The sequence below is a fragment of the Balaenoptera acutorostrata genome, chromosome 2 (genome assembly GCF_949987535.1).
Source record: "Balaenoptera acutorostrata chromosome 2, mBalAcu1.1, whole genome shotgun sequence".
Lineage (NCBI taxonomy): Eukaryota > Metazoa > Chordata > Mammalia > Artiodactyla > Balaenopteridae > Balaenoptera > Balaenoptera acutorostrata.
The window spans coordinates 185,254,214-185,265,936 of NC_080065.1; the positions used below are offsets into that span (position 1 = coordinate 185,254,214).

Consider the following 11,723-nt stretch of genomic DNA (forward strand, 5'->3'; position numbering starts at 1 on the left):
ACATATCAGGCTTCGTTTGACTTTTTTCAACCATTTAAAAATGGTACAGATGAACCTGTTTGAAGGGCAGGAATAGAGGCGCAGACATAGAGAACTGACGTGTGGACACAGCGGGGGGCCGGGGGAGGGAGATGAATTGGGACACTGGGATTGACGTATGTGCACTGCCCTGTGTAAAACAGATAGCTGGTGGGAACCTGCTGTAGAGCACAAGGAGCTCAGCTCTGCGCTCTGTGCTGACCTAGATGGGTGGGATGGGGGGTGGGAGGGAGGTCCAAGAGGGAGGGGATATATGTATACATATAGCTGATTCACTTCATTGTACAGCAGAAACTAATACAACATTGTAAAGCAACTATATCCCAATTAAAAAGAAAAAGAAAAATGTAAAAACCATTCTGGGAATTCCCTGGTGGCCCACTCCCTGGTGGTCCAGTGGTTAGAGCTCAGTGCTTTCACTGCTGAGGGCCTGGGTTCAATCCCTGGTCGGGGAACTAAGATCCCGCAAGCCACGAGGCAAGGCCAAAACAAGCAAACAGAAAAACCATTCTTAGCTCAGGGGCCTTACAAAAATAGATGGCGATGGAGGATTTGGCCCATAAGCCACGCCACCCCCTGGACTGGACAATCTCGGGGCCCTTCCACAACTGACTTTCCAAGATGCTCTGATTCTCAATCCACATTTTCAACCTGCAGATATTTCAGTAGCTCTAAAAACGACCCACCAAGTGGGCATATATCTGGAGAAAACTCTAATTCAAAAAGATACATGCACCCCTATGTTCATAGCAGCACTATTCACAATAGCTGAGACATGGAAACAACCTAAACAATCTGTCCATGGACAGATGAATGCATAAAGAAGATGTGGTACATATATACAATGGAATACTACTCAGCCATAAAAAAGGACAAAATAATGCCATTTGCAGCAACACTGATACAACCAGAGATTATCATACTAAGTGAAGTAAGCTAGAAAAAGAAACACAAATACCATATGATGTCACTTATATGTGGAATCTAAAATATGGCACAAATAAACCTATCCATGAAACAGAAACAGATTCACAGACATAGAGAACAGACTTGTGGTTGCCAAGGGGGAGCGGGGGAGAGAAAGGGATGGAATGGGAGTTTGGGGTTAGTAGATACAAACTATTACATTTAGAATGGATAAACAACAAGGTTATACTGTAGAGCACAGGGAACTATATCCAAACTCCTGGGATAAACCGTAACAGAAAAGAAAATTAAAAAAAAAAAAAAAGAATATATATGTGTATAACTGTCACTTTGCTGTACAGCAAAAATTAACACAACATCGTAAATCAACTATACTTCAATAAAATAAAATTTTAAAATATTAAAAAATAGGGACTTCCCTGGTGGCGCAGTGGTTAAGAATCTACCCGCCAATGCAGGGGACACGGGTTCGAGCCCTGGTCCGGGAAGATCCCACATGCTGAGGAGCAACTAAGCCCGTGCACCACAACTACTGAAGCCCGCACGCTTACAGCCCATGCTCCGCAACAAGAGAAGCCACAGCAATGAGAAGCTCACACACCACAACGATGAGCAGCCCCCGCTCACCGCAACTAGAGAAAGCCTGCGTGGAGCAACAAAGACCCAATGCAGCCAAAAAAAAAAAAAAATTAAAAAATACAATTACAGGGCTTCCCTGGTGGCGCAGTGGTTGAGAGTCTGCCTGCTAATGCAGGGGACGCGGGTTCGAGCCCTGGTCTGGGAAGATCCCACATGCCGCGGAGCAGCTGGGCCCGTGAGCCACAATTGCTGAGCCTGCGCGTCTGGAGCCTGTGCCCCGCGATGGGAGGGGCCGCGATGGAGAGAGGCCCGCGCACCGCGATGAAGAGCGGTCCCCGCACCGCGATGAAGAGTGGCCCCCGCTTGCCGCAACTGGAGAAAGCCCTCGCACGAACTGAAGACCCAACACAGCCAAAAATAAATAAATAAATAAATAAATAAATAAATAAGAAAATCCTTAAAAAAAAAAAAAAAAAATACAATTACATCTGAGGCTCAAATCCTGTTTCTGTTTGGACAGCATGGCTTTTTGGAGTGGAGAACATGGAGGAGTAATTCATATAAAACTCCGTACACTACAGAGTTAAACCTGTCCCTACGGGCACTCAAGGTTACTAAGCTGTTCTTAGCTCCTTGCCCATAAAAACAAAATAACGGGGAGGGAGGATGAACTGGCAGAGCAGAGGATTTTTAGGGCACTGAAGCTATCCCGCACGGTACTGTCAAGGTGGATACATGTCCGTATATGTCTGTCTCAACCCGCAGAACATACAAGACCAAGCGGGAACCCTCAGGTCAACTACAGACACTGGGTGACAGTGACAGGTCCATGTAGGTTTCTCGATTATAACGAATGTCCCACTGGTGGGGGACGGTGATGATGGGGGAGGCTGTGTCCACATGGGGGGCAGGGGCATACGGGAAACCTCTGTACCTTCTGCTCAGTTTTGCTGTGAACCTTAAACTGCTCTAAAAAAAAATAAAGTCTATTAAAGGACTTCCCTGGCGGTCCAGTGGTTAAGACTCCTCACTTCCAGTGCAGGGGGTGCTGGTTCGATCCCTGATCTGGAAACTAAGATCCCACATGCTGTGCGGCACAGCCAAAAAATAAAAACAGAAAACAGAAATAAGCAAAAAAAAAAAGTCTATTAAAAAAAAGTATCTTTGGGGACTTCCCTGGTGGCGCAGTGATTAAGAATCCACCTGCCAATGCAGGGGACACGGGTTCAAGCCCTGCTTCGGGAAGATCCCACATGCCGTGGAGCAGCTAAGCCCGTGCGCCACAACTACTGAGGCTGCACTCTAGAGCCCTCGAGCCACAACTACTGAGCCCACGTGCCACAACTACTGAAGCCCGTGCGCCTAGAGCCTGTGCTCTGCAACAAGAGAAGCCACCACAATGAGACACCCACACACCACAACAAAGAGTAGCCCCTGCTCGCCGCAACTAGAGAAAGCCCGTGCTCAGCAGCGAAGACCCAATGCAACCAAAAGTAAATAAATAAAAATAAAATTAAAAATTAAAAAAATTTTTTTAAAAAGTATCTTTTCACTTTAGTGCAATCATAGAATCGTAAAATCTTATTAGACATAGTTCAGCCCAATGGTTCCCATCTGCGGGTGACTCTGCCCCCTCAGGGGACACTGGGCCATGTCTCGGGCATCTGTGGTTACCAGGACTGGGGGCTCCTGGCATCGAGTGGGTATGGTCCAGGGAGGCTGCTCCACACCCCACAGTGCCCAGGACAGCCCCCCAGAGAGGATGACCGGATGGACCCCCAGTGTCCACACTGCCGAGGAAGAGAAACCCTGCCTCAATCAAACCCATCACGTTAATAACAAGAACACCTCATATTTACAGAAAGTTCCCACCACCTCCTCCAGAGGTGCCTCACTGGATCTGCACAATCTGGAAGCGGCCAAGGAGGGTGTTCCTGCCCCGTCCTACAGATGACAAATAACCAAGAGCTTCCCCGGGGCTGCGAGGTAACCTGTGACCTCCTCCACGCTCCTGTCCCCGTGAACTTGAAAACTCCCGCTTCCTCCCAGGGGCCCAGTCAGGCCCCGAGTTCTCCATTTTCTGTCAGATGGTGCAAATGTTGACTTTTCCGGTGTCGAGAGAGAGGGAACGGGGGGAGAGGGGAAAAGGGCATTTAGAAACTAGGACCACAGGGCCCCACAAAAGCTGACTCTCACCCCACGAGGGTGACCCCTTTCTAGGTGGCGTGGGGTGCAGTGTCCCTCCCCAAAGATATGTGCGCTTCCTAAGCCTGGTAGCTGGGAATGGGACCTGATTTGGAAATGGCATCTTTGTGGGTGTCATCGAGCTAAAGTGAGGTCACATGGAGTAGGGTGGCCTAAGCCAACAACTGGTGTCCTCAGAAGAGGGAAATGGGGACACGCGTGAGACTTGATAAAGATGCTCTCCTTGACCCGATTCTACTCAGGCTACCTTGAACTTGTCAATGGGACCTCGACGTTTGGGTTCCCGTGTTCATCTCTGCATCGTCCACTTTTAACAAGGATCCTGCTAAGTTGGTTGATTGAGACTCCCCCAGCCTCCACATCTGATAACTCCCAATACCTCCTCCGGCTCCTCAGCCCCTCCCCCAGGTGACGTCTGATCCGGCCACCTGCACCCGAAATCCTCAGAGGTCCCTTTAACCAGAATCTCCCCTTATGTTTCCTCTTGGCAATTTTCCATCCACGGACCCCCACCTGCTCCTCGGCTACGCGTCCCCATTTGTCCGTGCTGTATTCAGAGTGGAGCCTAGTTCTACACTGAGGTTTCTTTTCCCCGTTGCAATCGTTTCAGGGTAAAGTCTGTTTTTACTGTTCTAACTACTATCCAGCTCTGGGTTTCCTTTGACAGACACACAAGGGTGATGGCCACGTGATGACCGAGACTGAGACCGGAGTAATGCATCCACAAGCCACGCAGCACCAAGAGTTGCTGGAAACTACCACCTTCCAGAAGCCGGAAGAGGCAGGAAGGACCCTGCCCTGGAGCCCCCAGGGGAAGTGTGGCTTGACCCACGCTGATTTCAGACTTCTGGCCTCCAGGACTGGGAAAAGACAGATTTCTGTTGCTTCAGGCCACCTGGTCTGTGGCGCTTTGTTACGGGGGCCCCAGGAAAGTCACACCAGTAGGCAAAGACAAGGCTGGTAGGGCCGGGGCCTTATTCTGACCCTCCCAGCCACAGCCTCTCTGCTCCAGCACGGGAGCTGCACGGACTTGGCTGGATTCATCTCCTGCTTTTGATTTCTCTTGACTTTTTTGTCCAACAAATTAAGGAGCTTCTTAAGAAGACAGGGGTCATGGCCTTGACAACCAAGGACAAAAGATATGATCAGTGGTAACTGTCACAAAGCAGAGCTGGCGGGCAGGTTTCAAATTAATTTGCACCCCAGAGTCACCTGGCCCCTCGCCCGGCACCTCATCATGTTAGCAAAGAGCTGCGGAAACTCACGTGCACACACCCATGCACACCCACAGTCATGAAAAGCAAACTAAATGACATACTGCAAAGATGGGTCACCTTTTTGTCTTTTATCATCTCCAAACAGTTAATTTTCAGAAATTCCAAAAAGGGGAGCAACTTCTACAAATCGGTTTCTCTCCCTCGGCACTGCATTCCGGCATCGAGAGGGTGGAGGCCGGAGAGGTGCTCCACAGCCACAGTGCCCAGGACGGCCCCAGATAGAGGATGACCAGCCCCAGGGTCCAGGGTGCCCAGGGAGGGGGGAGACCCTGCCCGTGACGGCTGTGCTCCTCCCACCTGCCCCCTGGCAAACTTCTCGGTGCAAACCTTCTCTCTGGCCTCTGCCCCTGACATCTTGTGCACAGGTGTCATCCCCATCTCTCCGCCGCCCAAGAGACTTCTTCCTGTCGCCGCGTAACTGGGGAGCTCATGGAACACACAGGCCTGGGCCCCCATCTCCACCACCCCCAGGGACCCCAACTTAGAGAGCCGGGCCAGGGACAGAAAGGCCCCGGGGCCCCGTCTCTACACTGCCCCCCACACGCACACAAGCGTCCCATTCACGTGGTGCTCCCGGAGCCTGGCACCCGGTCTGAAGCTTAAAATAGGCACACAACCAGCCTTTGTTGGGGAGAGGAAGGAAGGAAGGAAGGAAGGTTTCAGACAAAGGAGACAGCAAACTGCACCATCCAGGAAAGCTGGGGGGCCTGAGCTGGGCGGGCGGCCAGGAGGAGCGGGAGGGGTGGTAACTGGAGGCCAAGTGAAGGTCACTCCGAAGGTGGGGTGGGTCCAACTCCCCAGTGCCACCAAGGGCCAAGGGAGCAATCTCGATTTTGTCGAGTGGGTGATGAGCTGGTGAAGGTGGCGGGGAAATGAAAAGCCAATCTCAGCTTTAGAGAGAAGATTCTGGTCATGGGGGGGCTCAACCCATCGGAGCAGGAGAGACCAGAGGCTGATCTGCCAGCTGCAATGTTCTGATCAAGAGACGGGGAAACACTTAACTCAAGGGGGGAAGAAACACAGAGGGGAGAGAGAAAGGCAGATCCGGGCGGGGTGGCTGATGCCCAAACGACCACCCCCAACCTCTGAGCTTCAGTTTAGTGGGCTGTCAAATGCCCAGGAAAAAAGCCATTTACATAGCAGCACGATCCTTCACTGCCAAAATGTGGGAGCAGCCGAGATGTCCACCGACAGGTGAACGGATAAACACGTGTCCCTCCACACACAGGAACGTCACTCAGCCACGAAAGGAGAGAAGCCCTGACACTCGCTACCACATGGACGGACCCTGAGAACACGATGCTCAGTGAGAGAAGCCAGACACAGAAGGACACACGGGGTGTGATTCCATTGATGGGACACGTCCAGGACAGGCCAATCCACAGACACAGAGAGTGGGTTCCTGGTTGTCAGCTGGGGAGGGGGGATCAGGGTGATTGCTCATGGGGATGGAGATCTTACTGAGGTGATGGAAGGTTCTAAGACGGGTTTATAGAGATTGTCGCACAACTCGATAAACGTACAAAAAAACTGAACTGTGTGCTAAAGTGGCTGAGTTTTATGAAATGGCAATTGTACCTCAATTTAAAAAATAAAAAAGTAAGATTTTTCCCCTTTGCAAGGTTCTCAGGGAGAACTGGTACTGTTTCTGTTAGAGTCTCAGAGCTGCCCACAAGCCCCCCTTTTCCACTAGCTGGCAGGACAAGATGCAACGTCACAGCGTGGACAAGGAGGGGGCGGGATGTGAGTGCCTGGGACAAGTCACCCACCTTTTCAGTGACCCAGTCTGGTCTCTGAGGTCTCCTGGGTGACATACGGAATGAACACTTTTCTCTAGACCCTGAAGAGAGAGAGGGAGAGGCCATGCCCAAGGGCAGCACAAGAGAGAAGCGGTGAAAAGCGAGGTCCAGAGCTGCTGAAATGAGCATTGAACATGGCAAACCTTGACATCGTCAAGGACGGGGCCTGCAGGAGACAAACGTTCCCAGAACAAAGACGTGGCTCGGCCCATCACCCTTGGGCTGTGAAGACACAGCAGCCTGCGGGGAGCAATGGAAGGGGTTGAAGTTTGTGTCAACACCCAGCAATCACGCAACTGTCCTGGGTACCATCCTCTCTAGAAAGCTCCAGAAAGTTCCAAAGTCATGGAGGCCGGGCCCAACCACGCTTCCCTAAGAAATTACACAGGAGCTTCAAGAACACAAATGCCTGGGACTTCCCTGGCGGTCCAGTGGTTAAGACTGCGCTTCCACTGCAGGGGGCATGGGTTCAATCCCTGGCTGGGGACCTAAGATCCTGCATGCCCCTTGGCACAGCCAAAAAAAAACAACACAAATGCCATAGGAAATACAATTTTAAAGACGACTATTTGTTTCCAGATGCAAATGAGAAAACCTGTAATAACACTTTGGTGAGAAGAAGGCACTTTTTACATCACAACAGGGTGTACCCAAAAAAATGCTTCCATTCAGTAAGCACGAAGCTGAACTGTCTGTGTGTCAGGGTAATTCATATTCAGTTGTCTTTCCCTTCAAACTATAGGGCCCCAGGCTCTATGAAACATGGAGCAGAAAACAATGGCATCAGTCACAATTATTTGCAGTTGGAGACCAAGAACCACTGGAAGAACTCAAGCTCCTGTAGAAGCCTCCTGCACTAGGTTACAACCAAGGAAACAAATCGCAAATGCAGGCATCTTTCAGTGACCGCAGCCAATCAATTAATCCTATATTCAAAATCAGTATAAGTGTTCAAAAGCCACACAAAAGACCCACCTAGAAAGAAGTCAGCATTTCTAAAATTCTCTAAAAGCGGTGTGATTTTTTTTTTCCTCTCAAAACCAGAACACGAGATGATATAAAAACCAACCCAAATCTGAATGGCCATACTTCCTAAGGATCAAAGGCGAGGTGTGATCTTTAAAGGAGAAAATAACTTAGTTTTGTTTCTGAAAGGTGTCTCCACCAGGGGTGATTCTGCTCCCTGGGGGCAGGGGGTGACATCTGGGGACATCTGTCATTGTCACGCTGGCGGGGGAGGAGTCCTGGCATTGAGTGGATGGGGCCAGGGATGCTACTCCACACCCCCCAGTGCCCAGGACGGCCCCCCACAGACCCGGCCCCAATGCCAGCAGTGCGATGTTTGTCAGCACTGCCAAGGCGAAAGACCCTGGTCCATCAGTGAACTCAAGCTGTAAAGCTCATATAATTGTGGCCCAGTGGTCCCCTTCAGGGCACACATCCGAATGGCTCCTGTGGGGTACACTTAATCAAAACCACCCGAGAAGCTTTCTCTTAAGTAGATGTGCTTGTTCCTTGATAAAGCTTCAGAATCCAGGCAGATGCAGGTAGATCTGGCTTTTGTTGTTGTTTTCCCCTCATTTTTAATAATATGAAGAAACAATATTTTTTGCAGATTCTTTTTTAAAGCTCCAGAGGGGACTCTTATGTGCACCCTAAGATTGAGGGACTGGTGTCAAGCTTCAAGTGATTCCTTCCCTCCCCTCCCTGACAACCCAGTAATTCTACCCACCCACCTTCCTCCCCCCCAAAAAACCTTAATTTAGAACATCATTATCAACGCGCACGTACCCTCGCCACGTGCCAGGAGCGTGCGAGGTACACGCATCCCCTCATTTGACCCTCGCAGCCATCCTGTGAGGTACCTGCTCCTATTTTATTATTCCCACTTTACAGAGGAGTAAACTAAATCCCCAGAGGCGACACAGCTAAGCAAGCAGCCCGAGTGGACATGGGAACACAGGCCCACCTTCCAGAGCCCGCTACACTCTCAACCCGTGCAAGACTACAGCATGCGACTGAACAAGTCTGTGAACTTGGCATTTGCCTCGCTGACACCTAGCAATGGTGAAGGCTCTTTGCTGCTCATCACGCCTGTCTTCTACCGCCCACCTTCCAGCCCCGAGCAACCCCCGCTCCCCAGGAAAAATAAAAGTGCCACCCACTTCCCTGAATATCATTGTCCCCCAAACTCCCAGTTTGATTCTGGGCTCCTGAGCCCCCAAATTCCTGAAAAATTCGGTCACCAACACGAGCCTTTCTGCTTCCCCTTTGCACCCTGCCTCCCAGAAACAGAACTTGCAAAGTGTGTCCAAAGCCCATCTCCTGCAGCTCACTGCCTTGCCAAGGGGTTTCTGCCCCATGCCCCCTTCTACACCAGATGATTAGCCAAAGTGGGGGGGATTCCCCTCCACAGTCCTCATAACTGACTTCTAACCGAGATCCCCCCATTTCCTCCTGAATAATCAACCTCCTGCAAAACGGGGGGGGGGGTCTCTCAGCTTCTATCCCACCTCCCTCCCCCCCCCCCCTTTCTCATCACTCACAGACTCCTAACTCTCCATTTCTCCTGATAGCCCTCGGAAGCTTTCTGAAAGGAGCCTGACACCCCCTGTTCCCTTGGCTCCCCCAAACTCTGCTCTCTGGCCCTGTGCCAGCTCACCCTGACCCCGAGTTCCTCGATCACCCTCCTCGGCCACCGGGACCCCCAACTCCATCGCAGTCCCCTCCCCAGCTAACCTCGACCCCCAGCTCCAGCCCCCAACTCCACCCCAAACCCCCGGCCCAGCACCCCCTTCAGGAACCCCGACCCCAACCCCTAAGCCGAATCCCCGGCCCCTCCTCACAGACCCCGACCCCCGATTCCGTCCGCAGCCGTTCCAGGACTCGCCACCCGCGGCCGCCCGGGCCTCCCCTCCGCCCCGGCCGCGCCCTGCCCCTGGCACTCGAGGCAGGGGCGGCAGACCCTGGCCCAAATCGCGGCCGCACGCGCCCTTACCTGCGCTCGCGCCACCACAGCCGCCTCAGCCCCTCACGCAGCGCAGCCGAACACACCACGGGCCCGCGAGCGCTCGCTCCCCTACGCGGGGGCGGGGGCGGCTCGCAGGGGGCGGGCATTGGCGCCCAATGCGGCCAATCGCGGGAGCCGGCGGCGGGAGCCAGGGCTCGGGGCGGGGCGCAGGGCAGACAGCGGGGTAGGCTGCGCCTGGGGGAGGGGGTGGGGCGTGGGGCGTGGGCGGGGCCTGGAGGCGGAGCGTTGAGTGGCACCGCTGCTGGCCACCCGCAAGGGGAGAACGCGCAGGGGGGAGGAGCTATGCTAATATGCAAATAGGTACAGTGTGGTCGACCCCGCCGCGGGGCGGCGAGCCGAGTTTCAGAGGTGACTTAGTGACATCGAGGAGATGCAAGGCGTTTCGCGAGTTCGAATCCCGGGTGGGGCCGCGGCTTCAAATCCGAATCCTACCTCACGTGCGGGGAGAAAATGTCCCCTCCTAATCAGTCGCTTGACATGCAGGACAATAATAATAACTGCTTCCTCTCGTTGAACGCTCTGCATAAGGCTAGGAGGCGAGACGATATTACCCCCCCCCCGTTTTACAGGGATGGAAACTGAGTCTCCGAGAGGTTAAACTCAAGGTCATTCGCCCAACCCTGTCCAGGGTTTCTTAATATCCTAACTCCTGGGTCTTGATTGCAAAATGCAGATTCCTGGGCCCCCACCCAGATCGAATGAACCAGAATCCTGAAAGGAACTGAACCCCTGGAATGTGCATGTTTAACATGCTCCCTCGTTGATGCTGGGAAACATTTGGTATGTCTCCAAAGGTACCCAGCGGTCATGGAGGGGAGACTTTCTTATACAGGAGGATAGAGCCACTGTATTCTGGGACTTCCAGAACTTTGTGCAACACTGTTACTCTGTGATCTGAGCTGCTGGGCTCCCAGCTGGGCCCCCCCAGGGCTGCTGTCATCCCTGCAGGAACCTCCCTGCTCACCCCCTGCAGTGCACAGACAGAACCAGGTGCCTGGAGACAGCATCTCACTCCCCAGCTCCATCCCACAGGAGGAATTACTGTCTGCACAAGGGTTGCAAACTGGTGGCCCGCAAATGCTATAAAATTCTAATTTCGTTGCCAACATTTAAAAATCAGGTTGTTGGGCTTCCCTGGTGGTGCAGTGGTTGAGAATCTGCCTGCCAATGTAGGGGACATGGGTTCGAGCCCTGGTCTGGGAAGATCCCACATGCCGCGGAGCGGCTGGGCCCGTGAGTCACAATTGCTGAGCCTGCGCATCTGGAGCCTGTGCTCCGCAACAAGAGAGGCCGCGATAATGAGAGGCCCGCGCACCGCGATGAGGAGTGGCCCCCGCTTGCCACAACTAGAGAAAGCCCTCGCACAGAAACGAAGACCCAACACAGCCATAAATAAATAAATAAATAAATTTAAAATATTAAAAAAAAAAATCAGGTTGTTTCACAAAAAGAAATCCAGATTTCCAGGCACTCTTGAAAAATCAGGTCTGGCGATTCTTGCAGCCCCAAAGACAGATTAGGACAGGGCTGGGGTGAGGCAAGTGAGGCACTTTTCTCAAATCCTGAACCTAAAGGGGCACCCCAAAACACTCAGCATCCAGATAAATACTATATAAATGCCATATTTTAGAAAGTCAAAATAAATGCAGAAATAATCCATGATGAACAAAATAACTAAAGACAAAATTTTATTCTGCGCTTGTGCAAACCACCTCCCTTGCTACTCTCTAGCCCCAGCCCTGTCAGATCCTGTCTTTATTTCAAATAGTGATGTTTTGTTCATCATGGCTTCCTTTACATTAAATATTGCAGTAAAATATGTATCTAGATGGCTGAGTTTTTTGTCACACATGGCGAGTGCCTCGC

At 52.0% G+C, this 11,723-nt stretch overlaps 1 protein-coding gene across 2 annotated transcripts in view; it reads right to left on the reverse strand.

The window, feature by feature from the left end:
* Positions 1-9,964, reverse strand: part of GNG7 (G protein subunit gamma 7) — a 156,972-nt gene extending 147,008 nt beyond the window's left edge. For both annotated transcript variants that reach the window (XR_009007137.1, XM_057540579.1), the window contains exon 1: positions 9,825-9,964. The gene's annotated coding sequence lies outside the window, so the exon portion shown is untranslated. The remainder of the gene's footprint in view (positions 1-9,824) is intronic.
* Between the last annotated feature and the right edge of the window lie 1,759 nt (positions 9,965-11,723).